Consider the following 27,601-nt stretch of genomic DNA (forward strand, 5'->3'; position numbering starts at 1 on the left):
AACTGAACCCTCACATTAAGTCACTGTTCAAACTTAGCCTTACTACAGGATATGTACCCAAAGAATGGTGTACAGCTACAGTGGTCCCACTCCACAAAGGTGGTGCCACAACGGACCCCAGAAACTATCGCCCCATAAGCCTGACTAGTCTGGTCTGTAAAGCTATGGAGCGTATTATCATGGAACTCATGCACAAAGACATTGGGAGCCTCCAGACACTGGACCCTACCCAATTCGGCTTTGTTAAGGGCAGATCTTGCCTCTTAAACCTAGTTGATTTCTGTGAAACAGTTACCAAAGCCATAGATGAGGGCAAGGTAGTCCACACAGCCTACCTGGACCTCGCAAAAGCCTTCGACACAATACCCCACTCGGGCATCATAAATAAGCTTACCAGCTTAAATATCAACCCCTATATCACAAGATGGGTTGCAAACTGGCTCAGAGATAGAACCCACATGTCAGAATCGCAGGTGCCATGTCCGAATCCAAACCAGTTACAAGTGGCTTCCCACAGGGCTCAGGTCTGGGACCTCTCTTGTTCGGTATATACTTCTCTGAGGTTCAGGCTAACACGGGGGGATTATGGCTGACAAAGTTTGCAGATGACTGCAAACTGGGGGCCATAATCGAATCTCCAGCTGACACAAGCATCCTCCAAAAGGGTCTCACAGAGACGGATGCTTGGTGCCAGAACCACGGCCTCAAGCTAAATGCTAAAAAGTGCATAGTCATCCCCTTTGGGAAAAACAAGGTGCCCACAAATTACCACATAGGTGGTAATCCATTAAGTATGGAAGAAGTAATTAGAGATTTGGGGACCAACGTAGATAGTAATCTCTCCTTTGATAATCACGTTGCCAAAGTGGTTAGAAAGACATTCTATATAGCCCACCTTATCATGAAAGGGTTTGCATCTAGATCAAGAGAGGTCATTGTGCCCCTCTACTCATCACTCATCAGGCCCATAATTGAATACAATGCCCCTTTTGGGATGTACCTTACCCGACACCTGCAGCAACTGGAGAGACCCCAAAAGTACCTCACCAAGAGGATCATGGGCTACAAACAGATGTCTTATGCAGCTCGACTAAAGAAACTTCAGCTCTACTCAGTTGCTTACCGCCTACTCAGAGGCAATCTATGCCTGACATACAAAGCCATGTCAAACCCAGAATTAATGGACATGCTCCACCTCAAAAAATCCAAGTCCCTTAGAGCTACACTCTCCAGGGACCTAAACCTCAGCACAAAAATAAATAGGACATGCTGGAGGGTCAGATTCATTTCCCAGAGGCTCCCCTCACTCTGGAATAGAATCCCAATTCATGTTAGACATAGCCCCTCGCTGACCCTCTTCAAGCGAAATTTGGACGCGTGGATGGGAAATCGCAAATTCACCCCTGGGATCTCTCCTGTATCCCTGCTAGACAGAGGCACAGTAAACAAAACTTAAAAGGGTACCTTCTGTGACCTACTTTACAGAGGCACAGTAGGCTAATTTAATAGGGAGGCAGAAGCCAAATACACTCTGGCTAGGCTTATAAATGCCCTAGGGCAGATAGCCTAGTATCTACCTATGAACCTATAAGAAGGATGGCTCTCACTATGAAAAGAGTAACAAAAAGAAATAGCCTTTGAAAAGCAAGTAGAAACAGTTTGCTTGGAAACGGCCAATTCTAAAGACCTAGGATGAAAAAAAACAAACAACTGATCAGATTTTCTGACAGCTTTAATAGATTAAGTGACAACTCATTAACCACCTTAGGCATAAAAAAAGATTAGCATGCAAGGATATGGAATAACAAAAAAGTGGACAAGTCATAAGGGCTTGTAACTCAGACACCCATCTGGCAGAAGTAAGAGCTAACAAAAGAATTGTCTTCCAAGCAATGTTGCAAGGAAGCTGAAACAGCATGCTCAAAAGGAGCCTGAGTCAATTTTTCCAAAACAAAATTAAGACACCGGGGAGGAGGAACAGGCTTTCTGGAAAGTCTAATATTAAGGACACCTTTAAGAAATTGCTTAGCCTCAAATCAAGAAGCTAAAGCAGGAGTTAAAGGCATAAAAGCAGACAGAGCTGATAAGTAGGTCTTAATAGAAGAACAGGCCAAGCCAGCACTGAGCAACTCACACAAATAAGAAAGAACCAAAGGCTCATCCGTTATGACAGAGACACCAAATAGAAAATGTCTTCCATTTAGGTAAGTAGGATTTCCTAGTAGTAGGTTTCCAGGCCTCCTGCAGGACCTGCAGCACGTCCTCAGTAAAAAGTATCTAAGAGGAATCAAAATCCTATCACCCACATTGTCAGTTGAAGTGTAGACAGGTTTGGATGGATGAGAGATCCCTTGTGTTGTGTGAGTAGATGCACCTTGTGAGGTAACTTGTGATGATTGCCCTTGGCTAGATGTAGAAGTTGAGGGAACCAGTTCTGTTGCACTCAAAAGGGAGACGTAAATTCAGAGAAATGTGCAACCCTCACAGAAATGTTACATTTGAAAGGCACTTATTTTTTTACGAGAGACCAAAAGCCAGGAGAAACTTTTGCAGCTTATATCACTGACTTCAGAAATAAGGCTAAAACATTCAGATTTGGTGACTTGAAAGATGAGTTAATAAAGGACAGGTTTGTGTGTGGTGTTAATAGTGCTGTAGTGAGAAAGATTTTGCTTCGTGACAGTGATTTAACGTTAAGTAAAGCCATAGAGATTTGTCAAATCCATGAGCTCACAGAAAAGCACACAAGTATACTTGCAAGTGATAAGAGTATGGTTTAAGCAGCCTGTAGAGCAAATGTAGACAGTATGCAACATGTGGCAAGCAGAAGCAGGCCTAAACACATGGCAGTTGGAACCCCTGCGGGTGTGGCAGGGAAAACCTGTAACTTTCTAGCAAGTTTCAAGACTGGCTCAGTAAAATGGGCATGCTCAGTACATTATAAGGGTGTGTCAGCAAAACCCAAGTCAAGTCTCATTGTTAACTGTTGTAACTGTGGTGCCAATCATGAGTCTAAAAGAGAAAAGTGCTTTGCATTTGGTCAGTAATGCCACAAGTATAAAAAATGGAACTATTTTCAAAAGTTTTGTGCATCAAGCGAGCCTCATTCAATTATTAAAAAAGGTCACCCAAAAAAGCAAGTTGATCATATAGAAAGCTGCAACCCTGCTTTCTATGTAGATGGTGTATCAGTGGTCGGTGAAAAGGTTAATGCAATAGATTTGTTGGCAAAGAATGAAGTATTTTGTACAAGCCATATAGGAAACCAACAGCTGTTAATTTTCTACATGCCACTAGTATGCACCCCCTTATTGAGTCATCGCCATATGGAGAATTTAAAAGGATTTTCATGAATACCTCTGAAGTTAGTTTAAAGGAAACGTGTTTAAATTAAGTGTACAACAGATTAGGAAACAGAGGTTATGATGAAAGGACATTACAAAAGGCAAGGTACAAAATTATGGATGCAGGGGAGGATCATACTAGGGTGGTTAGAAATTGTAATGAAGGTGAAAGCACGCACAGGAAAAATGAAGAAGAAAGATTATTTTTTGTTACTAGATATTCTGAATTCTTCTTTATTTTGGAAAGGACAGTTAGACAGGCATGGGAAATTGTTAGTGAAGATAATACTATTGGCTCTTTGTTTCCTAAACATATTGTGTTTTCTTACGGTAGGTACAATAATCTTAAAGAACTGCTGAATAAGAAAGGTTTGAAGCCTACATGCCAGGACATGATGGGTAGAACAGTAGGTACTTATAGTTGCAGAAACTGTTCAGTATGTAATCGGGTAAAGAATCTACATGGTTTTAGAATCAATGGAAAATTGTATAGGGCCAATGAATTTTACAATTGTAACAGCTGTGGTGTGATCTATATTATAGGGAGTGACAGTCATCCCATTTCCTGGTATGTTGGTCAAAACACCAGGAAGGTCAAAGTTCGAATTTTGGAACATTTGGGTGATGTCAGAAGGTAGAAGTTGGAAAGTCCTGTAGCTATGCATTTTGTGTCCAAGCATCAAGGTTCAGACAGCAGTCTATTTTTTAGGAAACTTTAAAAAACAATTAGACCAGAGAGCAGAATGATCATTAACATCCATACTTTGTATCCCAATGGAATGAATTTGGAAGATAATCTGAGTATTTAAAATAAGGAGGGTAAAGTGTAGTAGGCATTAGATATTACATATGAAAATATTTTTCTGTAACACTTTTGAATGTGTTTAAAAACATAAAATGTATGATAGAAAAAATTGACAACCATTAAAGTTTGTTTAAAAGTGTTTAAAAGTGTTTATACAACATGTTATAAAGTTTGGATTACTTATGTTGGCGTAACAATTGTATGCTTTGGGATATGAATTATTATATATATTATACATATTTATAATTGTAATAAGGATGTTAGACGTCATAACACTATATAATATAGCAAAATATTTTATGACAATTAGATAGTAAAGGCATAATACTGATACATTTAATAACATACATAGTTATACATTTAATATTGTCTTAAAAATGTATTCAAAAAATGTATTTAAAAAATGTATTTAAAAAGTGTTTTTAAAAAAATGTATTTACATTCATTGTTTAAATATTTGATGCTATTAGGTTTACTAGGGAAGTGCAATACCTTGAAGGTCTACAAGAGTTTATTTAAAGTACTGTTTACTTTTAAGTACTGATTTAAGTAGTAATTTATTTGTTAATTGATTAATTAAATAATTGGAAGAGGGGGTATATATAGGGACAAAATTGTGTTGTAAAAATGTTCCAGCAGAAGGCAAGAAGCCAACGTACCAGAACGTGTTAATAAAATAATTCGTTTTGTCCTGCAGTGGTGTTCCTGTTCGTGGATTTGGTTTCTTTTTGGAGATATCATGGTTAGAACAACACCAGAGAACATTTAATAACCTCAAACAGCAAATTGCTAATCCGCCTACACTGAGATACTATGATGCCCACAAACCAGTAGTTCTTTCCTGTGATGCTTTACAAGTTCGGTCTTGGTGCAGTTTATTCTTCAAGAGGGCAGACCTGTTGCCTATGCATCTAGAACTCTTAACCAAACTGAAATGCAGTATGCTCAAATTGAGAAGGAACTTTTGGCAATTGTGTTTGCATGTTCAAAGTTTCATGATTATATTTATGGCCAAGCTATCCAGAGAGAAACTGACCACCAACCTCTAGTAACTTTTTTAAGAAGCCTATGCATTCAGCTCCAGCAAGACAACAAAGAATGATGCTTAGATTACAAAAGTATTATTTCAAAATGGTCTATACAAAAGGTAAACTTCTTTATCTGGCTGATACCTTATCCAGATTGCCCAGAAATACTACGGAACAGCTTGATCCAGAGAATGTCGACTATGATGTCATGGAAGTGCATAATTTTTTTACCATGAGACTTGATGAGCTGAGAGATCATACAAAGACTGATTCAATTTTGCAAAAGCTCAACCACTTCATCAATGTAGGATGGCCGTCAAAGCAATTCTGTGTACTGCCAGAAGTACTTTCCATACAGAGATGAGATGCTGATGGAAGATGGTATCATTTTCAAAGGTCCAAAAGTTATTGTTCCTACTTCCTTACAACATGAATACATTCAGATTTTGCATTGTGGCCACCCAAGTCCTGATTCTACCAAAAGAAGGGTGAGAGGACTAGTATTTTGGCCTTCTCTATCAAAAGACATTGATAAAGTGCTTTCTTCATGTATTAAGTGTGCAACAGTACTAAGCCGCATTTGCAAAAAACAGCCACTTCAGCTAAGCCAAATTCCTGAACTACCTTGGTCAACAATAGCAACTGACATTTGAGTGGAACAATCAGCATTACGTAGTGCTCGTAGACTCTTATTTGACTGGTTTTAGATTGATTTGCTACCTAACCTAACGTCCATTGCTGCTGTTACCAAGATGAAACGTCATTTCTCAGTCCATGGTAGTCCACATAAAGTTATTTCTGACAACGGTTCTCAGTTTACCAGCAAACTGTTTCAGAGATTTGCTACAGAGTGGGAGTTTAACCATGTTACTAGCAGTTCTGAATATTCACAAACGGCCTTGCTGAACATGCAGCACAGAGTGCAAAGCAATTACTGGAGCAGTCAAAGCATGACAATACTGATACCTTCTTGAATTTACTTAATCTCAGAAAATTACCCCATGACAACCTACTGGGCTCGCCTGCTCATAGACTTCTATCTAGGTAAACCAGAACAACCTTGCCTATCAGTTCTTGTTTGTTGGCACCTAATATTAAAACAAAAGAGCAATCAAAGCCCAAGAAGCATTTTTCTCAGAAGTCCAGCTATGATAAAATGAGCAGATTTCTTCGATGTTTAAAAGGAGAGAGAGTGAGGATGCAAACGCTGAATTGTTTTGATTGAACTGGTCAAGTGAGATATATATATATATATATATACATACATATATATCGAGCTAAGATCCTACTTAGTGGAATCTGAGGGTATAGAGTACAGGAGAAAGAGCAGACATCTGCTTCCTGTGTCAGAAATGATATTGCAGCATCATACCTCTGATACAGACTCTAGATTTCAGCGGAATCCTGACAATGTTCACAAGTTCAGAGGTTCATAGGTAGGTACTAGGCTATCTGCCCAAGGGCATTTATAAGCCTAGCCAGAGTGTGTCAGCTTTCGCCACCCCATTGATTAATTAACTGAGCCTCTGTCAAGAAGAGCCAATGAAGTGATCCCAGGGGTGTATTTTCTGTTACCCATCCACTCATCAAGGTTTCTCTTGAAGAGTGTTAGTGAGGGGCTCTGCCTAATGTAGTTAGGAATTTTGTTCCAAAGCATGGGGAGTCTCTGTGACAGGAATCTATCCCTCCAGTATGTTCTATTTATTGTTGTGGCGAGGTTTAGCTCACTAGAGTGAGTAGCTCGCAGTGACTTGGATTTCTTTAGGTGGAGCATGTCCATCAATTCTGAGTTGGACATGGCTTTGTAAGTCAGGCAGAGATCACCTCCGAGTAAGCGATATGCCACTGAGTACAGCTGGAGTTTTTCCAGTCGGGCTGCATAGGACATATATTTGAGACCAGTAATCCTCTTGGTGAGGTACTTTTGTGGTCTTTCCAGCTGTTGGAAGTGTCTTGTGAGGTACATCCCAAATGGGGCATTGTACTCTATGATGAGTCTGATGAGTGATGAGTAGAGGTGCACTATAACCTCTTTATTTCTAGATGCGAACCCTTTAGTAATTAAATGGGCTACACAGCAGAGAAGGATTTCCTAACTACATTGGCAATATGATTGTCAAAGGAGAGATTACTATCTACCTGGGTCCCCAGATCTTTTATTACCTCTTCTGTATTAAGGGGGCTGCCATCTATGTGGTAATTCATGGGTGTTTTGTTTTTCCCAAACGGGATGACTATGCATTTTTTGGCATTTAGCTTGAGACCATGACTTTGACACCAGGTGTCCGTCTCAGTAAGGCCCTTTTGGAGAATGTGTCAGCCGGTGAGTCAATTATGGCTCCCAGTTTGCAGTCATCGGCAAATTTGGTTAGCCATAGTCCTCCTGTGTTTGCCTGTACTTCTGAGAACTATATGCCGAACAGTAAGGGTCCCAGGACTGAGCCTTGTGGGACACCACTTGTGACTGGTTTAGAGTTGGACCTGGAGCCTGCTATTCTTACCGTGTGAGTTCTGTCTGTAAGCCATCTGGCAACCCATCACGTGACGTAGCGGTTTATGTTCAGGTTGGTGAGTTTTTGTATAATTCCAAAGTGGGGAATGGTGTTAAAGGCCTTGGCGAGGTCAAGGTAGGCTGTGTGAACTACCTTCCCCTCATCTATGGCCTTGGTGACTGTCTCGAAGAAGTCAACCAGGTTTAGTAGGCATGATCTGCCCTTAACAAAGCCGAACTGGGTCGGGGTCAAGTGTTTGGAGGTTCCCAATGCCTTTGTTAATGAGTTCCATGATGATGCGCTCCATAGCCTTGCAGACCAGGCTAGTTAGGCTTATGGGGCAATAGTTACCAGGGTCAGTTATGGCCCCTCCTTTGTGGAGAGGAATAACCGTTGCTATGCGACATTCTATGGGCACATAGCCTGTGGAGAAGCTGAGATTGAACAGTATGTTTAGGTGGGGGGGGTTAGTTCATTCTGTAGTTCATGCAAGACGCAGCCTGGGACACCATCTGGCCCCATTGACGCTGTGCTTTTGGCTTTTGAAAGCGCTGTTTTCACCTGTGCATCTGTGATTTCTGGGACACTACACTTTTCCGGTATTGTTGGGGGCCCTTTTGGGGTTCAAAGCAGGAGCACTAGATTTGTCAGTTTGGAACTGGCAAGCAGCATGAGGACCGTTGGGATTGGGATCCTTATTCAGTCATTATAAGAGGGTTCATAATCATTTTCCTAACCCCCCTGTTCAAACTACAGTAACTGGGCAATTTTTGCTGGGATGTCATCCATGTGGGCACTGCTCATATTGTTCAAGGGTGCTCAAGTCAGACAGTTTTACTTCCCGTAACTCTCCACATGTTTACAATGTTTCCTTTTTTGCTAATTGTAGTACTAGCCGGGTTATTTACTTAGCTCAATGTAGCTGTCGAGCATTTTACGTGGGACAAACTTCCCGACCCTTTAAATTAAGGGTCGGTGAACATTTAAGTGACATTAGAAACAAAAAGGTTTCAAGTTCCTTATACAAACACATACTTAAACATCCCACAGGGAGTTTTAGCTTCATGGTCATTGACCGTATCAGGTTTAAGAGCAATGAGGTTCATGTGTCACATGAATTATTAACGAATAAAGAAAAAATGTGGATTGTTAAATTGGGAGCTCTATTTTCACCTGGGTTGAATGACCAATTTTGAAGTATTCTGTAATGGTTCATTATTCATATATTTACCATTTGATTCCTGTATACATTGGGATTGATTTTCTATATATTTCTTGGACATTCCAAGATTTTGTAATTTATTATTTTTCTGATTTATGTAATGCATTTTTGATCCATCAGAGGGCGCCATTACAGGGAATATAAATATATGTGAATGTCCAGTTTTTATTGGATATTTTTGTGTGTGGTTGCTGAAGAAAGCTCACGCCGAAACCGGTATGACCCCACTGGGTTATTCTTTCTATTTAGTCTTCATGGAATAAATTATTCCATTGCCAGAAGGCTACACTAGAATTACTGTGTGCTGGCTCTTTTTTCTTTGTTATTTTTAGAGCAGCTCCAGTTGCAGGTTGGATCTACCTGCTGGAGAATTCCTAAGAGTTGAAATGGACAGATAAGATAATGTAATATTCGTGACTTTCATTGAGCCTCAGTTAGCGAGGGGGAAAGGAAAAGATAGGTTTGTGTAACTGCTTGCTTTTTGTGTAGTTTTTATTTATTCATTTTTTATTGTCCCTTTTGCTAACTGCAAAGATAAGCTGTTAGGGAAAGAACAGGTCACACTGGCTCTTGGAGACTATTTTAGTCTCAATGCAATGATTTCCTGGCAGGTTAGGCAATCTTGTTTTTCAGTGGGCTTAACTATACATTAAAACCATGCTGTGGAATATTGAGCATCCAGTTAGGGCTGGTAATGTTCTAAGCCCATTATTTATTTAACAAGATATAAAGTCTGATCAGACCTCCCAACTGTCCCGAATTACTCGGTTTTTACCGGGTTTTGGGGTCGAAATAATGGAGTGCCACAATTCCCGAGTGGCACCCCTTCATTTCCGATTTATTTTTAAGGTCTTTTCAAATTTCCGCGCTTTTGGAGCTGACGTCATCACATGTGCGATGACGTCAGCACATCAGCCAGTCGGAATTGAGGTCTAGGGCTTTCCTGGCTGGCTGTTTGAAATCCGGCTTGCCAGCAACTAGAGTGCGAGCTATGCTGTTTAGTTTTACCTAAGCCGAGCAAGTCTGGCCAAGTGGCTATGATGTTTAACTTTACTTAAGCCGAGCAAGTCTAGCCAAGTGAATTATTTTATACTGAGTGTAATGGAGTTTTATTTTCCTGGCTGAGTGGATACTTTTATTTTTTCTGCTGCTTAGTGCCTGCGATGGAGTTCTGCTGCTTAACGATGAACACTCTGGTCTTCTACCGCTGGCATCTTTCTAAGGTACTGTGCTACTTCATCAAGTGTGTGTGTGTTTTCCTGGCCGAGCGAGTGAACTCTTTTATTTTTCCTGTTGCCGAGTACCTGCAATGGAGTTTTGCTGCTTAAAGACAAATGAATTGAAAAGCTAAACAAGTAAAGCATTTTTTTTTTTTTGGTAAGAGGAGAAAAGAGTGGAAAAAGATGCCATCAGTATGGCACTCAAATAATGGCAATTTGTGGTTTCAGAAATTAAAATAGAAAAATAAATTGTGGGAAGAATAGTGTGTGGGTGTAAATGTAAAATCCCTAGCCACCACCACTTGTGAGATTTTTGTTCACTAAATAATAACAGGAATTTGAATTTCAGCCTGCATATTCTTCAGAAAATAAATGGGAACACAAACCTTTTATTCTAGCATTTTTCTAAGTTTACAAGATTAGTATTTGAAATTTGTCCCTGTTTTGCAGCTGTATTCCCCCATTATTGGCTATGTCCAGGTTTTTTGTGCTAAGAAGTTGAGAGCTATGGTGGTGAGAAGTGAGAAGTGAGAAGTGAATTCACTGAATGATAGCCGTTTTAAGTTTCAGTCTTCATGTCTTTCAGGAAAATGCTGCTGATTTGGCATAGTTGGCATGTCCTGAATGTAGTGCACAGGGTTCTGTGTTCAAGTCCTGGCAGTGGAATACATGGTGGTAACACAGCATTTTATTCTATAACTTTCCAAAATTATGCAAGCAATGTTTAATGTCTTTTTTTCTTTTGCCCTCCCCCCGAAAAAAAACCTGAAATTGAAAACAAGTGCAAGAAGCTGTGCAAGATGCCTATGGCTTACACTACAATCATTTTATATATATATATATATATATATATATATATATATATATATATATATATATATATATATATATATATAAAAGTGTGTGAAAGTAGAATTTTATTGGACAGTTTTGTCATTATTGGTTAAAGCATTTTGTTTCATTGCCTAATGCCTACTGGAAAATGTTCAAACAATACACTTAAAAATGCGCTCTAACTTACCTATGAACTTTAAAATGTGCTCTAACTTAAGTCAAACAAGTGTGCTGTATTATACAAGGAATAAAATGTAATAAAGTCAGGAAGGTGTATCAAAGAACGCATGTATGTTTCTTGTTTTGTGTGCAAGAGGCCTATGATTTTAAAACAGCCCAAAGGTAATCTTTATCCACCACTGGCCAGATGCATTTTCTTTGGATGTGGTGTGGGTTTCAATGTTGTTTCAATGAATGAGTCTCAAAGGCAGAGAAATTTTAATGCCAAGTCTATTTTCATTGTGAGTCAGACACATACCTCACAACCTGGAAACATCAAAAGTCAGAGACAGTATTGCTTTGTTTAGCAGATATCTATTAGTGTTTGTGCAGTGTGCTATACAATGTGAAAATAAAATCCAATTAATCATTGCAGAACTAAGCAGTATGCACACATCAGTGTTTATGGTAAATGGGGTGAAATAGCCAGGTAATAGGACATTGGAATGGCTGAAGGGGGACTCTGGTGCCATATTTTGTTTGTCCTTTGGTTTGTGTTTGAAAGTTGGTATCCCGCAATCCATTTGGGCAGGCAGGGTTACATAATTATGTATGCAAATTTTATGTTAATCAGCGTACAGATTTGTACCTATTTTTCATGGGCCTTCTCCAAATTTTTGATGTTTCCAGGTTGAGAGGTACGAGTCTGATTAAAAGTCAAACTTTTAAAATATAACTGATATATACAGTTCAGCCTTGGTTTTATTCAGGTAGTCTTTTTTCTGCGTGTTTGAAAAGTAGTAGCTGTGTGATATTTTGTTAAACCATGTAAGAACACTATTTCTAATGTATCTACTTGTCCACTATACAATTAACTGCAGCTACAGCTATTTGCAGATGTTATATGATTCATCAAAAGAAACTTGAAACTGATTTCTGGTTTTGCATGTATGTTTACTTCACACAATTAAGTTAAAGCAACATGAAATAACAGAAAATAAATTACATATGAGAAACACAGCATAGAGCAAATTATTAAGCACTGTTACTGCTATATTTAAAATAACAAAATGCACTTATGTGCACGGTTTTGAAAAAAAAATAAATGCCCTTGTTATCTCTTCTGATACTGCAGTCATATGGCCAGACATACAGTGCTGTCAAATAATTGTAAATAAACTGAAACAAGGAAAATCAACCTGTAGAGTACTATCAATTTCAATTCAGTCAGTTTTTTTTTGGACACAGTATATATAGAACATAAAACTGATTTACTATCCAGTACCACCTAATATGACAACTGTAAAAACTCCACTAAATCAGACACTGGCTATTAATAACATGTAAGTCAGTAATTTTAATCTCATTTTAATATTATCACTTTATAGTTAGCAAAACAATACATTTTTCATAAATATAAAGAGAATTGTGTCTTGTTTCAAAATTAAAAAAAAAATACACCAAAACCTGGCTTCCTGTTTGCATTAAAACAGTATTGTCCAGTATTCTAATACAAGTTCAAGTCTGTAGTTACAAAAGTGAATGCTTGACACTAATACAGTTTCTGTCTTCACTTGATTGTATGCAAGATATCATCTGTTAAACCTAAAACGAAAAAGAAAGAAAGAAATGAAAAATAATTATACAAAGGGAAAACACTAAATATGTGCAGAAAGATCTTTTTTTTGCCAACTAACATGTTTATTAAATTTTCACATATGACATAGGCAATCTTACATTTATATAAATGAAAAATAAAGTACATGACACCATTTTAGTTGCAAACAGTATACATCACAAACACCACTGAAACAACTGTAGTTGCAAATATTATACATCACTTGTAATCTATCCAGTCATTGTCAGTTAAGCATTATATGGCGCATTCAAATCCTGCCTCTTAAACCTCGTTCTTGCTCTGTACATATTGTTCCTACAATTCCCATTTTTTTCCTATGTAGTTTGCTCTCTCCCTTTTGTAAAGGTCCCAATTCCAGTTGTTTTATCTCTGTTACTATATTCACTACTTCTAGTAAAGTTGGTCTAGACTCTGATTTCCATTTTCTAGTAATTCTTTTTTAGGCAGGTACCATAATTAGATTTAGCAAGGCTTACTATGGCTAGGCAATTCCAATTCTGTATCATAACGCAAAAAAAAACATCTCCCCAGTCAATCCAATCTGCTCACTCAGCATCTCCGACAGAGTGGTCTGCAGGGAATCTTCAAAGTCTGCCAGGTCATTACACTCCCAAAAAATATGTTCCCAGCCACCTCTTTCTTGGCTGTCACACCTCCAACATTTACCTGAGGAAAACTTATTTGGAGTCTACTTAGGGTATAAAATACCTATGTAAACACTTCCAGGCAAAGATCCTAAATCTTCTAGACTTTGTTGCATATTTTGGAGATATACATATATATCCTCCCATTGTCTCTTTGTGAATTGCTTATCCAATCTCTCTTCCCAATCCCTTATGAGCTCTTCTGATTGATTCTTATAATTATCATGCAATATTTTATATGCTTTACTAATTATTCATTTTTTAACAGCAGCTTCTGTTTTAGAGTCTATTAAAAACTCTACCAGTGCTGGTCTTTCATTCACGAGCCCCCTATTTCTTTCTCTTTGCCTATAATCTGACATCAATCCTTGACAGGGAATACAATCTCTAACCTGCAGTCCAAATAAATTATTGGCCTCTTTCCATTTTATTACATTTCCCTTTCTAGTTATTTGCTCCCAATAACTTGGTTCCTTTGCCAGTTTTCTCCAATAAATTCCAGCTCCCTCTCGCCTGTTATCTGTATCCCTGACCATAGTCATCCCTATTGGTTTGGTTCTTAGGATACTCCCTGCTATTTTATGAATATAATACTCTGCATCGCTTTTGCTGTTCTTCTTAAGAGTCTGCATCCAAAATCCCAATCTCTATTTACTTCTTGAGCTTCTTCCCTGTATCAGCATCATTCCTTTCCACTTTGAATTATAGTTTTCTGCTTGTTCTATGTATAAGAGCCTTAACTGTGTTGCTCTAAAATACCCCCTCAAATTGGGTAATCGTAGTCCGCCTTGTTCTATTAGAAGAATCAACTTATCCCAATTGATCCTTGCTGTCTTCCCTTCCCAGAAAAAAATCCTTCAACTCTTTTTTAATTGCTATCCACAGCTTCTCCTCTGGTTGATAAAATTACACCTGACCTGTGTATAAGACTAAAAGGATTAAAAACACTTTAATGTCTTGCATCTTAATATCCATATCCATGTAACAAAGCTTCCAGTGTCTGGATTTTTGTATTAACTTCTGCTTAGTCTCTTTCCACATATCTTTAGATGTCACAACAGAGTCATTTCTAATCCATACTACCAAAAACATAATTTTATCATGTCCCCCATAAGTTTGGATATTGTTGGATCAATTCATGTGTGGGTACATACTTTAACTTCATTAATTTTGTATCCTGAGAAGATATGAAACTTAAAATGTTCCACAACACTGTAATCTGTCTTTCTGGTTTTGTCATGTATAAAATAATATCATCTGCAAACAGTGCCAACTTTTCCTGACTACCATACGAATTATATCCTTGAATTTCTGAGTCCCTTATTTTCTTTGCCACTGGTTCTAAATATAATACAAACAACAAAGGGAAAAGCAGACAACCCTGCTTGGTTCCTCTATTCAAGCATAAATTATTGGAGAGGACCCCACCTACTTTATTTTGCACTTCCGATCCTTGATATGTTTTTCCAATCAACCTTATAATTGCATCAGGGAATGCAAATGCTTCCATTGCCCTGCTCATGAAGTCTCAGTCTGTTCTGTCAAATAGTGTCTCTGCATCAAGGCCCACCAATAAAAGTGGTATTTTCTTACATTCTCCTTCCCTCTGGATTATCAGTGTTCTATTAATACTGTCAAATATTTGCCTCCCCTCCACAAAACCACACTGATCCATATTTTGGTATCACTTTTGCCATTCTTTTACCCATTATGGACATAAACACTTTATAATCATGGTTTAGTATTGAAATGGGCCTGTATGAAGCTGGAGCCAATGGCTCTTTACCCTCGTTAGGTATTACCATTACCACTGCCTTCTTCCAGGAAGCTGGTACTTCTCCTCCTCTTAAAATACTGTTATACAAAACCTTCCAGAGCTTTATCAGTTTTTTCCCTCCTAACATCCAATCTTCCACAGGAATACCATCTATTCCTGGGGACTTTCCTGTAGATTGGTTATACATAGCCATGTTTATCTTATCCATTCCTATCCTGTTAGTAACTGAGCCTCATCTACTTCTAATCTTGGCATATTTAATTCTTCCATAAACATTTCCATTTCTACCTTTTTTGATTTTCATATTTGTCTGCTTTATAAATTTCCAAAATATTTCTAATACTTCTACAGGGTCTCTTGTTATAGGCTCCCTAACCTTGGTGACAGCCCTTTCCACTTTCTGTTGTCTGAGTTGTTGTGCTAAAAGTTTTTGTGCTCTACACTTCTCAAAAAACAGTTGCTTAACTGCAATCTTTAACAATGAGTGAGAAAGTCACTGAAAAACCAATCAGTAAAAACAAAATGAAAACTCCAGCAAAGCTAGAACTTCCACTGAGTGACCTCCCAAACCTCTAGTATTAGAGGCACATGGGATATATGCAAATGATTCTTATGAATCTTATGTTCATATCATGTTTATCATGCTGATCATGTTCATGATGTTCATAAGGATCATTTGCATACATCCCATGTGCCTCTGAGCTTCTGATACAAGAGGTTTGGGAGGTCACACAGTGGAAGTTCTAGCTTTGCTGGAGTTTTCATTTTGTTTTTATTAACAGCAATATTTCTAAACTCGTGCATATTATTGAGGTAATCCCTTATTTTCTGTTTAGCATTCTGCAGTTGCTCCTTTTCTTGTTCTGAGAGATTCCCCGTTTTGCAATACTTTAACATTTGTCAGTCCCTCTAAATAATTTGTGTTACTGTTTAACAATATCTCCCTTTCTTTTATTTCTATCCTAGTTTTATAGTCCACTTTAATTTTATCCCACTCCCTACCCTACCTATGTTTTCAGAAGAAAATTCTATCTTCTCTAGTAGCGCCTGAATTAATTCCAAAACCCATTACTTGAATTCCTCTCTTTTCAGCCGATAGGTGAGAAAGTGCCAGTGTCTCACTTTTATTTCATTACCTTGCATTTTTATTTTAGTTATTGTCACATGATCTGAAATAGTTATTGTGTGTTTCAAGACCTTCAATTAAATGCACATGTTCCTGTGAGATATAAAATCTATCTAGCCTAGCCCAGTTCTTGTATCGTGGTGAGTAATATGTAAATTCAGTCTGAATTCCTAGTACTGAATCCACCTTCTCCATGCCAAACATTTTCATACATTTCTTCAAAAATCTACCCTCCTTTGTTATATTTTCCCCTTCTAGACCCCCCCCAACACATCTTCACTGTTGCAAACCAAATTCTAGTCTCCACCTACATGTAATATTCCTTGCTGAAAGGTGATTATTACTCCCAGAATTTTCTTAAGCTCCATTATAGCAGTTGTAGGGGGGGATGTAAATGCATGCCAGTGTAATCCTCCTCCCTAGCCAGTAGCCCCTTAGTACTGTGCATCTTCCAGTATTATCTTTTTTCCCCTCTTCTATTGCTATTGGAGCTCCTCTTGCAATTAATATAAGTACTCTTTTCCTTTGCCCCAGATATTCCACTGAATAACCATCCTGAAAACCTTTCTTTATCAAATTCACACGTTCAGTTCTTTCCAGGTATGTCTCCTGTAGCACAGCTATTTGCACTCTATATTTTTAATATAGTTCACTGCTCTTTCTTTTTCATATTTATCTGTAAACCCATTCAGACTGAAGGACATTGCAGAAAGCATCATTTTCTTATATAGTTATTATTACCACCTTTTATGTATAACTGCCTTTTTATTAAATATCTAGTTCCAATTTTTATGTTACATGCATATACTGTTCGGCAGGTTGGTCATTTATACAGTTGTTTTTGTCATAGCCATTTGCGCCTATGCCACATCTTATGTAACTTTTTTTATTTTGAAATCCCTCAAACAGAACAAACAACCCCCCAACAAACTCTCCTAAAACTGATTAACTTGATAATAAAACACAAAACTACATACATATTCAAATACTGACGTTTTTGCTTCCTAATAATAACATAAGTTCTAAGTTGATAACTACACAGACAGGCTAAGGTTAACCAAAAAGAAAGGTCAGTCATGCTAAGATGCATGGTATAGCCTGTGCTATTAGTTAAGTGCTGTTTGTTTTTTTCTGTCTTTATAGCTCTCCCAGTCGAGAAAACACTTGAATGCTTTCAGTAAACACTTTCTCTAAGCCACTTCTTTTTATCAAATTGTCTTCTAGTGAAATGCAAACCAGACACAAAACTGCTAAGGGTACATTATTTATCAGAAAAAAAACTTACAACATTCAATATTCTTTTTCATTTACATGCTTTGTAATAAACTTGTTACTGGACAGCACCTATCGTTTTAAACCAGTCATTTCCCTATACAAGCATGGGAAAAAGCCCACTGATTTTTCTTTTGTCATACTCTCTTAACCAGACCATTCTGGTCTCCCATCTCCTCGCCTCCTCCTTTTTTTTTCCATTGCAGTGTCTACATTTCTTAAAACTGAACAAAGAAAAAAGAGAGAAGGGTGAAAAAGAGAAAACAAAGGCACTGTTTTATTAATATCTCCATTGCATTTAAAAAATTGAGAAAACTTTACCTCAAGTCTAATTGGTTTTGTATTATCTTTAAAGCTGTCACACCTGGGAAAACCCCTGATTGTTTTCAGAGAACATTATGTCCTAGACAATTTCTCTGTTCTTTTTTTTTTTCTTTTCCCTCAGCCAATCCCCTTCCACCAGACTGTTTCCAGTTTCTCTTTATCAGATTGTCTCAATGGAGACATAAAGACCAGCTGCAGAAATGCCACTTAGTATGCATATGTGCAATTGCTAGAAAAAAATCCTCATTATTCAATATTTTTTTCATTTACCTGCTTTCTGTCTTAAAACAAAGGTCCTTAGTCCTTTTCCCATGCAAGAATGAAAAAAAGCACATTAATCTGACGTTTGTCATGCCTTTTTAACCAGGTTCCCCTTTTTTATTTTTGTTTACTTATTTTTTGATCACTGCATTGCTTACATTTCTCAAAACTGTACAAGAAGAAAGAACACCTGTTTACAATCCCCATTACACTTAAAAATGCAATGCAAAAAACATGCACCACAAATACAATACTATTTAGAAAAAGTATTTACTTTACTTACAGTTAGCATTCTCCCCTCTCTTCCCCTCCCCCAATCATTTTTCCATACATTAATGACATGAAGTAGTATATATACTTTAGAGCCCCCACACATCAAACAAATTTTGAAAAAGTCCAACATTTCCAGATTTTCTTGTTCAGTCATATTTCACAAATATAATTATTGCACTGTAATCCCACATTGAGTTACTGATTTTATTACTGTTCTTTTCCATCACCCAAATTTTGTCTCTGCTTCATTTCCAACATGCTCTTAATTTTGCATTATTTGTGAGTTTTTTTGGCGTATACTCTTAATTCTAGTCAGCTCTCATGCTCTCTTCCTTCTCCCCAACATTTTCCATTGAAATACTGGAAAAGGTGTCATAGGGACAGTCTCTCTGTGTTCTTTATTACCAGATGAACAAGTAGCAGAATATCCTTCTGTTTCACAGCTCAGTTTTTGTTGGAAAAACTTTTGTATTTCCTCCTTAGCATGCACTTTGCCAAAATAATTATTTTGTCCATACAAGGAAGAATACCTTGAAGGCAGCTGGATACAGCAGTCTGAATCTCACACCTGTGTCTCAACATTTTCTGAATAGTGGAGTGAATTTACTTCTCTTTTGCCTGGTGTACAATGAGTAATCATTCTCCACAATACTCTGCTGTCTCCCACTTTCAGTATTTTGTCCTTCTTTCACAGTTTTGTTAGAATCAACTCCTTCTGCTGGTAGGATTGCATCCTTACTATTATAGGTCTAGGTTGCTTTCTTATGGCTAGGTTTGGAGCATACACATGATGTGCCCATTCAACTAGCAGTTCCTGCTGTGGAATACCAATCCAGTTGCTTATTTGAGCTTTCATAAAATTAATGCACTTTGTTCCTTCCAGCTTCTCTGGTATAGCTGAAAATCTCAGGTTTTCCTTACGTGTTTTGTCCTCTGTTATTGTTTTGAAACATCTCTTCCTGAACAGTCTCATATTTAGCCAGCATTTTCTTCATTTAGACCTCAGATATTTGCAGCTTTGTCATTTCATCTGAATATCTGTTTAAAGCTTTTTCCATTTGTTCCAACCCTTTGTTGTTTGTATTGATCTACTCTACCAGTGTTTTGTTTATTTTAACCAGGTCTGTATGCATTTATCTTATATCTTTCTGTAGGTTACTGGAAGTCATGTCTGAAGGTTGCATTACTTTTGGCTGAACAGCTGCAGAACTCTCCCTAGTCAATGCTTCTTCCTCACTTTTTGTAGCTGATTTTTTTTCCAGGTCTTCTGTGTTTCTTTATTCCTAGCATTCAGGCAGTGTATTTACTAGCCAATTACTGGAATTTACGCATAAAAACAAGTCTACTGGCCTTTTCTGTTGAGTTTCTGTTTTCACACTGAGATAACTAGAAACAATCTGTTACTCAGTGTGCAGCCATCTTGAAAGTCATGTGCAGAAGGATCTTAACAGAAAATCAAAAAATCCTGCTTGACCTTTGCAAGAATGAACATAGCCAAGACTCACTAATATATCTGTGTGTACATCTCTAGCAATATGAACACTTGTTTCTTGACAGAAAGTGTTACTGGGATGACACATCAGCAGTTATCCGGCCACAAAGATTACCTCTGACTTCAGGGAACCTCTGCAGTGGATAACTGGGATCTTTTTACTGACAGGACTCTCTGAGAAATTGAGAAATTCTTCAAAGTTAACTAGCTCTCACATTCAAGAAATGCCATGAAGTTACCCTGCCAGATGAGTAGGGTGTGCTCAGTCCCTCAGTCGCAGTTATTTCTTCCTACTCAGGCATCTTCAAACTTGACCACAGGTTGTAGAAATGTTCCCACATTATGTGCCCAAAATGTAACCCTTCCAAGTGTGCCTGTGTCTGTTAGATTCCCAGCAAGGACCTGTACAATATATTTCTCTACAGCTTGGAAAATAAGCATGATGTTCGGTCTTGACACATGTGCCAAAAATAGAATTCTGACCACGTAAAACATGAAGTGCTAAGGTCCAGTCCTCCAAGCCTCTGTTAGGTCAGGAGGGGGTTGGTGGATGGTAGCTAGTTCAGTGATCAGAACAGTTTTAAAATACCTGGCAGTGGCCAAAGTCTCGATGCACAACCTAGTACACCTTTGCAGTGGTCCCTAGATCCATAAAGAATGTTAGCTACCTTAACAATAAAGAAGTTGAACTGTAATCCATCACTATATCAGGGTGTGACGAATGACACTCCCAACCCCCCCCCCCTCAAAGTACACGTAAATGGAGTAATTCTGCAGACCTGCAGGTCAAATGCCAGGTATCCTATGTTTCAGCACAAGGCCGGCTATTATCCCTGAAAGAAAGACAGAGTTCCAGGTGAGGCCTGAGATGTCTACTCCTCTTTCTTTCACCTGGTTTGAAACTTTAATTGTGATGACCGAACTGGATCCTGTAAGGCTCTCTCATGTCTAGTGGGCCCTCAGTCAAGTCTATCAGATAAGACTAGCACAGTTTCTCTGAAGTATGGTGGAATAAGACCAAGCAGCTGATCATATACATGACTGCTGAGTACTGATTGATGCCTGGGGAGGCCATGGCACAGAAGTTTCACCTACTTATCACCACTTTGGTAAACACTTCCCCCAGCACATACTTGCTGTTTAGCAGACCCCTGCTGTGCATTTCTCTTAGACTGAGAGGCTATTTCTAGGGCATAGTCTTCCTCCCTCTCTGAATATGACCTTGAAGTAAAGTCAGAAGAGACTGAAGTCTCTGAGATTAACAGGACTAAAGGATCTTCCCCTGCCATTAAAACAGCTGCACTTTCATTGAGAAAACCCCTCAGGCTCAAGACATCCTTCAAGTGATTGCAGTTTTCTACTACGTCATGATGGATGTCCCACTTTGGAAAGCTTCTTTTTAGTCATCTTTCTTAAGAAACTAATGAGGAACCTCAGAGCTCAGGCAAGGCCTTGCATCCTGTACAGCATATGTAACAGTGTCCTTAAGACATGCACTTCTCTGCTGGACAAGCTGAGGCCCCTGAAGAGGAAGATACCTCCAAGAAGACTGAGGAGGTGATAGTAGGGCCTCAGGCTGGACACTGTTACAAAGTATTTCAAGAGGCAGTCTTCATAGTAAGCACTGCAGTAGACCTGGCTTCAGTTTGAGACTGCTCTGGAAAGACAGTTCTTTGTATTTGTCCTGTCATGTACATTCACCACATCAGCTGTACATTACATTAGTTTGACAGCCCAAAGAAAAAATAAGCTCGTAATACATGGCATGCGGTGATTATACTCTGATATCTAGAAAAGGACTAATCAGTTAAGCACTACTATAGTGTGAGACTGACCTTAATTAGAAGTTACACACTTGCCATAACATGGCATCTGTATAGTCCATTTTCACTCTTTCTCACAAATGGGTCTAGGATCTGACCCTCAGATCCGATTCGGCCACATCTACCAGACTTTGGATCCGAAACTCAAGCTCCTCTCTCTACCCATAATGACCAATTCCATCCCCAACTGCACAGATCGAGTTTGCTGCCTTACCACTACAATATCATACAGATAGAAAAAACACAAGGAAAAATGGAGGCTCAAACTAGCAACACGAAGGTTCCTATATCATCCAAAGATCTTTCTAGGAATGACAGGGCTAGGGGATGGCTGGGCAGGAAGGTGAGGAAGAATGAAGACGGACAACACAGATGCCAAGTTATGATAAGTACATAACTTCTAAATCTGATCTTCCTTTTCATTCTTCCTCATAAATGGGTCAGAGTCCCCAGCTATATAACTCTCGGGATGCCATCAAGGAAGGACATGCCGCAGCACTGTCGAACCAAAGAAAGCTCTGCTTCTAGAGACAATGTCTACTTTGTAATGTGTAACAAAGGTATGAGTCTTTGACCAAGTGGCTACAGTGCAGATATCATCAATGGAAGTTCTTGAGGAAAGAGCAGATGATGTAGCCATAGATCTGGTGTAGTGAGCTGTACAAGGGTGAGACAACTCCAGACCTTTCTGAGAATAAATCAGTGAAAAACAACAGGTGATCCATTTGGCTAGAGTAATTTTGGAAACTGCTTGACCCAAGATATTAGGGGAAAAGGGCACAAAAAGCTGATGAGACTTCCTGTACTGTTTTGTATTGTGTAGATAAAAATGTAATTATCTGTGAACATCAACCAGGTGCAGCCTATATTTACCTTTATTAGTAAAATTAAGGAAGAAAACTGATAATTTAATGGACTGGATAATGTAAGTCTCAGGAGCCACTTTAGGCAGAAAGGAAGGGTTGGTCCAAAGAGACACCCTATCCTTATGGAAAATAATGCAAGGAGGCCTAGCGCTCAGAAATTCTTTTTGCTGAAGTGATAGCTACTAAAAATATTGTTTTCCAAGAAAGAAATTTCATATTGCATTTGACTGCCAATTCAAAGGGTTTCTGAGTTAAACCTTGAAGAACCACTATCAAATTCCAAGGAGGGAAGGGATCCTTTTTCTGAGGTCTAAGGTGGAAGATTCGCTTTATGAAAGCCTTGCATAATCTGGAAGATGCCATAATAGATAATGATTCATTTCCAGCATGGAAGTTGGGTATGGCTGCCAAATGAAGTTTAACGGTAGAAAAACTAGCCTCTTCCTTAAAAAGAGTAGTGAGAAAAAGAAGAATGGCTGAAGTAGGTGCTGAAAAGGGGTCACTATTCTGAATGGACGCCCAGATATAAAATCTTTTCCATTTGGTTTTGTAGACTTTCTTGGTGGAGGCCTTCTAAGATGCCAAGATAATGTCACAAACTGGGGAAGCGAGCCTGGACCATCTTACTATCACTGGAAGTGGAGAAATCATGCGATCAGTTTGAGAGCATGGAGATTGGGATGTTGACTTTCTGAAGTATGAGATAAGAGACCCTGAGTAGGCTCCAGTATCCACAGAGGATATTTCAATTGAGACCAGAGGAAGGGGAACCATACCTGTTGAGGCCAGAAGGGGGCAATGAGGATGACTGAGCTCTTCAGCCTGCTTGCTTTCTGCAAAAACTTCTTGATCAGCAGAAGAGGGGGATAAGCATAGAGGAGACTGAGGGGGCCAATCATGGATCAGAGCCCTCGGTGACTCCCTCAGAGGGGTGATCAGAGCAAAGTACTTGCTGTACTTGTTGTTGAGGGGAGAGGCAAATAGGTCACAGCAAGGCTGGCTCCAGCGGCTGAAGATCATATTCGCTACTGTTTGTTTATCAGGATGGACCTGCTGAGTCTGTCTGCCAGTGTGCTGGTTTTCCCCCGGTATGTGTGTTGCAATAAGAAAGCAGTCTGAAGAGATTGCCTATACCCAGACACTCATGGCCTCTTTCCACAATGGGTAGGAATGGGTTCCTCCTTGTTTCTTGATGTACAAGACTACTGGCATGTTGTCCGTATGGATTGCAATAGTCCCCTGAGGGAGAACATCCTTAAAGGTTTGCAACATCATGAGGACTGTTCTTATCTCTAAGAAACTGATATACAACTTGGTCTATGAGGGGGGACCACATGCCTTGGACCATCTTTACCAAGAAATGCTCCCAACCCCATTTGGGAAGTGTCTGTGGTCACTACAGCTATTGGGGGGGGGGAGAGAACGGTCTGCCCAGAAAGAGGTCATCTGACTTGATCCACCAGTGAACATGGCATTTGCAAACTAGAGTGAGTTTTATGGGAAATGATATAGGCTGGTAAAGAATAATCCACTGAACCGTCAGTATCCACTGAAGGATTTGCATAAAGAATCTTGCTAGAGAGGCTACAAAAATGGCAGCTGACACTGACTCAAGAACTTGTAACACTAATTTTGCTGGAGGGGAAGGATGAGACAGTGCCGCAACTAATTTTCTCAATGATGTGACGTGGTGAAGAGGTAATGATGCCACCTGAGTTATAGTATCCAGTTGAGTTTAAATTCCAGAGTCTGTACAGGAGTTAGCTTCAATTTGACAAGGTTTACTGTAATGCCTAGGGAGTTGGACATCTGAAGCAAGTAATCCCCGGCTTGTAGAAGTTGATGCCTGGTTGGGGCAGTGAGGAGCCAATTGTCGATCTAGGGAAACACCTGGAATCCTTTGAGTCTCAAGTGAGCTGCCACGACTGCCATGCATTTCGTGAACACCCTGGGGATTGTGTTGAGTCCAAAGGGCAGTGCTCTGAATTGGTAGTGATTGGCTCCCAGCTGAAACTGCAGGTGTCTCCTGAAGCCCCTGTCTATTTTGATGTGATAGTATGCATCCTGGAGAGCTATAGAGCACATCCAATCGTCTTTGTGCAGAAGAGGTGGGATGGACCGAACCGTAGCCATTTGGAACTTTGACTTCTTTACAAACAGATTCAAATTGCTTAGATCCAGAATTGGTCTCAGGTCATGTTTTCTTTGGCATTAAAAAGAAGCGGGAGTAAGTTCTGAATCCTATATGTTTAGGTGGGACCTCCTGGATGACTCTTTTTTGTAGCAGCTTTTGAATTTCTTGAGCTGTGAATTCCATCTGACTGGGTGGAATGTCTGGAAGTTTCTTCCTTTGGACAGGAAGTGGAAGGGAAAAGGGTATGTAGTAACCTCTAGATATGATTCTTAGCGCCATGCATTTCTTATCATATTTGTCCAAGTGTCCACATGCAAGTAAAGTCGACCCACGACTGCCTCCACACATGAACAGTCAGACAATGCTCCAGGAAAGCTGATAGGGCCTATCAGAGAAGGAGGTCTCTGAAGCTCTGGTTTTCTGGACCCCCCTCTGCCTCTGGGGCAATGTCTCCCATTGAAACCTCCTTCTCTGTCTCTGGACGAAGTATGCCCACGAGAGTCCTGAAAAGGTCCCTGAGATTTCCGGAACCATATTTTCTTACCACCTCGTTAGTTCCTACAGAATGAATATTGAGGGGCAGAAAACTTGATTCCAATGGCAGACAGGGTCTTTCCCTCCTGCTCACTGCGACTGAGCGTGTCTTTCACTGATAGCCCAAACAAGGAGGAGATATCAAAGGGGGCATTAACAAAAGAGGCCTTGAAGGGTTCTGCAAAGTTGCATAGCCTCATCCAGGCATGTCTCCTAATAGCTATGTCTGAACCGGCTGATCGTGGGGTACCCTCCACTGTATGGGAGATCAGCCTCATCAATGAACTGGCAATAGATGAAAGAGTAGCCAGTTGTGGAAAAACCTTCTTGAAATCCTCTGCCAACATGGTCTCAGTGAGAGAGTTTAAAAGCTCCTTAAACAAATCTCTCAGTAAGCGAGTAAAATGTCTCAGATAATTTAACAACCTCAGTGTGAATGTGACTGAGGCATAACTGCGTTTTCCAAATCTGTCCATTGCTCTGGACACCTTGTTTGGTGGATGGACAATGGAGATTTGCTTGGCTAGCTCCTTCTTACTGGCTAACACCACAAATATGGCATCAGCAAGGACTCCCTTGCTCCAGTGGGGCTTATCAGAAGGAGGAACTAAGAATTTATCCGGGTGCTTGGGAAAGGGCTTGACAGTGTCTGGTTCCTTCCAAGCCCGGCGGGAAGCTAGATCAATAAGTTCATCCACGGGGGGGACAAGACGCACATGGGCCAGCTCCAAAAGCCTCCAGGAATAGATTCTTCAGAAGAAGGAGCTTGAGAAGACATCATCAGGTGGCATTCGGGGGAATCCTTCTCCCTCATCAAAATCAGTGTCTTCTGTGAGAAACTCCATAGGGGAGTCTAAGTGCCTCCTCTTACATGCTTTCTTTCGAGGAACCTCTTCTGCAGGGTGTTCTGGAGAAGTATCAGAAGAATGGCAAATTCATCTGGGGAACCTGTGTGGAGGCTTCCCTGAGCTGGCTGACCCTGAGAAGCAGAGATGATGGGATCAGAGCTCAGACCAGATGAGGGGCCGGGGATAGGTTCCAAGACTGTAGAGGATGGCTCTCTATGCAAAGAGAAAACCCTTTGTACTACCTGGAAGGCTGATGGACCCGTAGAATCTTCTCCCCCCTTCCTTGGTGCCAAAGCAGCTGAAGGAAGGAAGGCTGGGGGCAAACAGAGATCCGAGCCCTCGGGACAGAATTGGACCCGAGGTGTCCAGGGCAGAGGCACCGAGGGGAATGGAAGAATCTGACAATGCAAGAGCTGAACCAAACCCCTTGGACCCAGCACTGACCTCTCAGATCCAAGACCTTTTGTGATCAGAAGGTATGAGAGCAGGACTGGTCAGGAATACTGTTGGAGTCGAGGAAGAAAGCTTCCTTGGATCTGATGCCAAACCTCTCAGGGATCTTGGATCATGGGACTCTGAAACCACAGGTTGGACCGGAGAAGGAGATTGTACCACTTAGGCAGGTGTGCTTATAGATCCTAGAGGGGATAGAACTGGCAAAACCCCCATCTGGATCTCAGACTTAAGGAATCACTGCATCATCCTGCCCATGTCTGCCTCTGTCAAACTTCTCGACAATCTGGATGAAGCAGTGGACGAGGGTCGGAGTCTTGAATAACTGTGATGGCAAGAATGGAGAGACTGGCTTCAGCGCAAATTCAGGACTGCGACCTCTGCTGGTTGGATCTGTGGGTTTAGGATCCAAAAAGAATGTAGATTGAGCAGAAGAGATAACAACACGGGCTGGACCAGTCAGACATGAAGAGTGCTGTGGATCCGAGGGCCGACCAAATGTCTTTGGATCCGAAGGGGTCAGATCTGAGAGTTTCTTCAACTTCTAAATGGGTTCCAAAGAAGCCCTCAGATATCTCAGAATATACATTTTTCTAGACTCTGAGTTTGGCTACGAAACATAACAGGGATTTGAGCCCCAGAATCAGCTGGTAGAAGCCTTTTCAGAATCAATTTCTTTCTCCTATATGAGAGCAACCTGGGATTAAATGTGCAAATACTGCAAGGTGAATGAAGGTGGGCAGCTACAAGACGATATACACACTTCTTGTGGGCATCGGAATTTGGAATCTTATGCCCACAAGAAGTGCACTTTTGGAAAGCAGTTGGTTTCTCAGACATATCTGACAAGGAAGAAATAGTAGTAATCCTGAAGAAAGGGGTTAAAACAACCACAAAAAGTAAAACTGCACAAGTTACACTAAACCCAACACTACTACTACTACTACACTTTTTTAACAAGAAAAATATATGTATCTATCTAAGGAAAAATACAGAATTATAGAAACTGCACAGGCCCAAGTACCAAAAAC

General features: G+C 39.8%; 1 protein-coding gene across 1 annotated transcript in view; it reads right to left on the minus strand.

The window, feature by feature from the left end:
• Nucleotides 1–12,041: 12,041 nt before the first annotated feature.
• The window catches only part of PLEKHG4 (pleckstrin homology and RhoGEF domain containing G4), a 3,374,045-nt gene continuing 3,358,485 nt past the window's right edge, over nucleotides 12,042–27,601 (minus strand). The window contains exon 24 of the mRNA XM_044079537.1: nucleotides 12,042–12,709. The gene's annotated coding sequence lies outside the window, so the exon portion shown is untranslated. The remainder of the gene's footprint in view (nucleotides 12,710–27,601) is intronic.

The sequence above is a fragment of the Protopterus annectens genome, chromosome 8.part0, assembly GCF_019279795.1.
Source record: "Protopterus annectens isolate FY-2018-M chromosome 8.part0, PAN1.0, whole genome shotgun sequence".
In the NCBI taxonomy this organism is placed as follows: Eukaryota; Metazoa; Chordata; order Ceratodontiformes; family Protopteridae; genus Protopterus; species Protopterus annectens.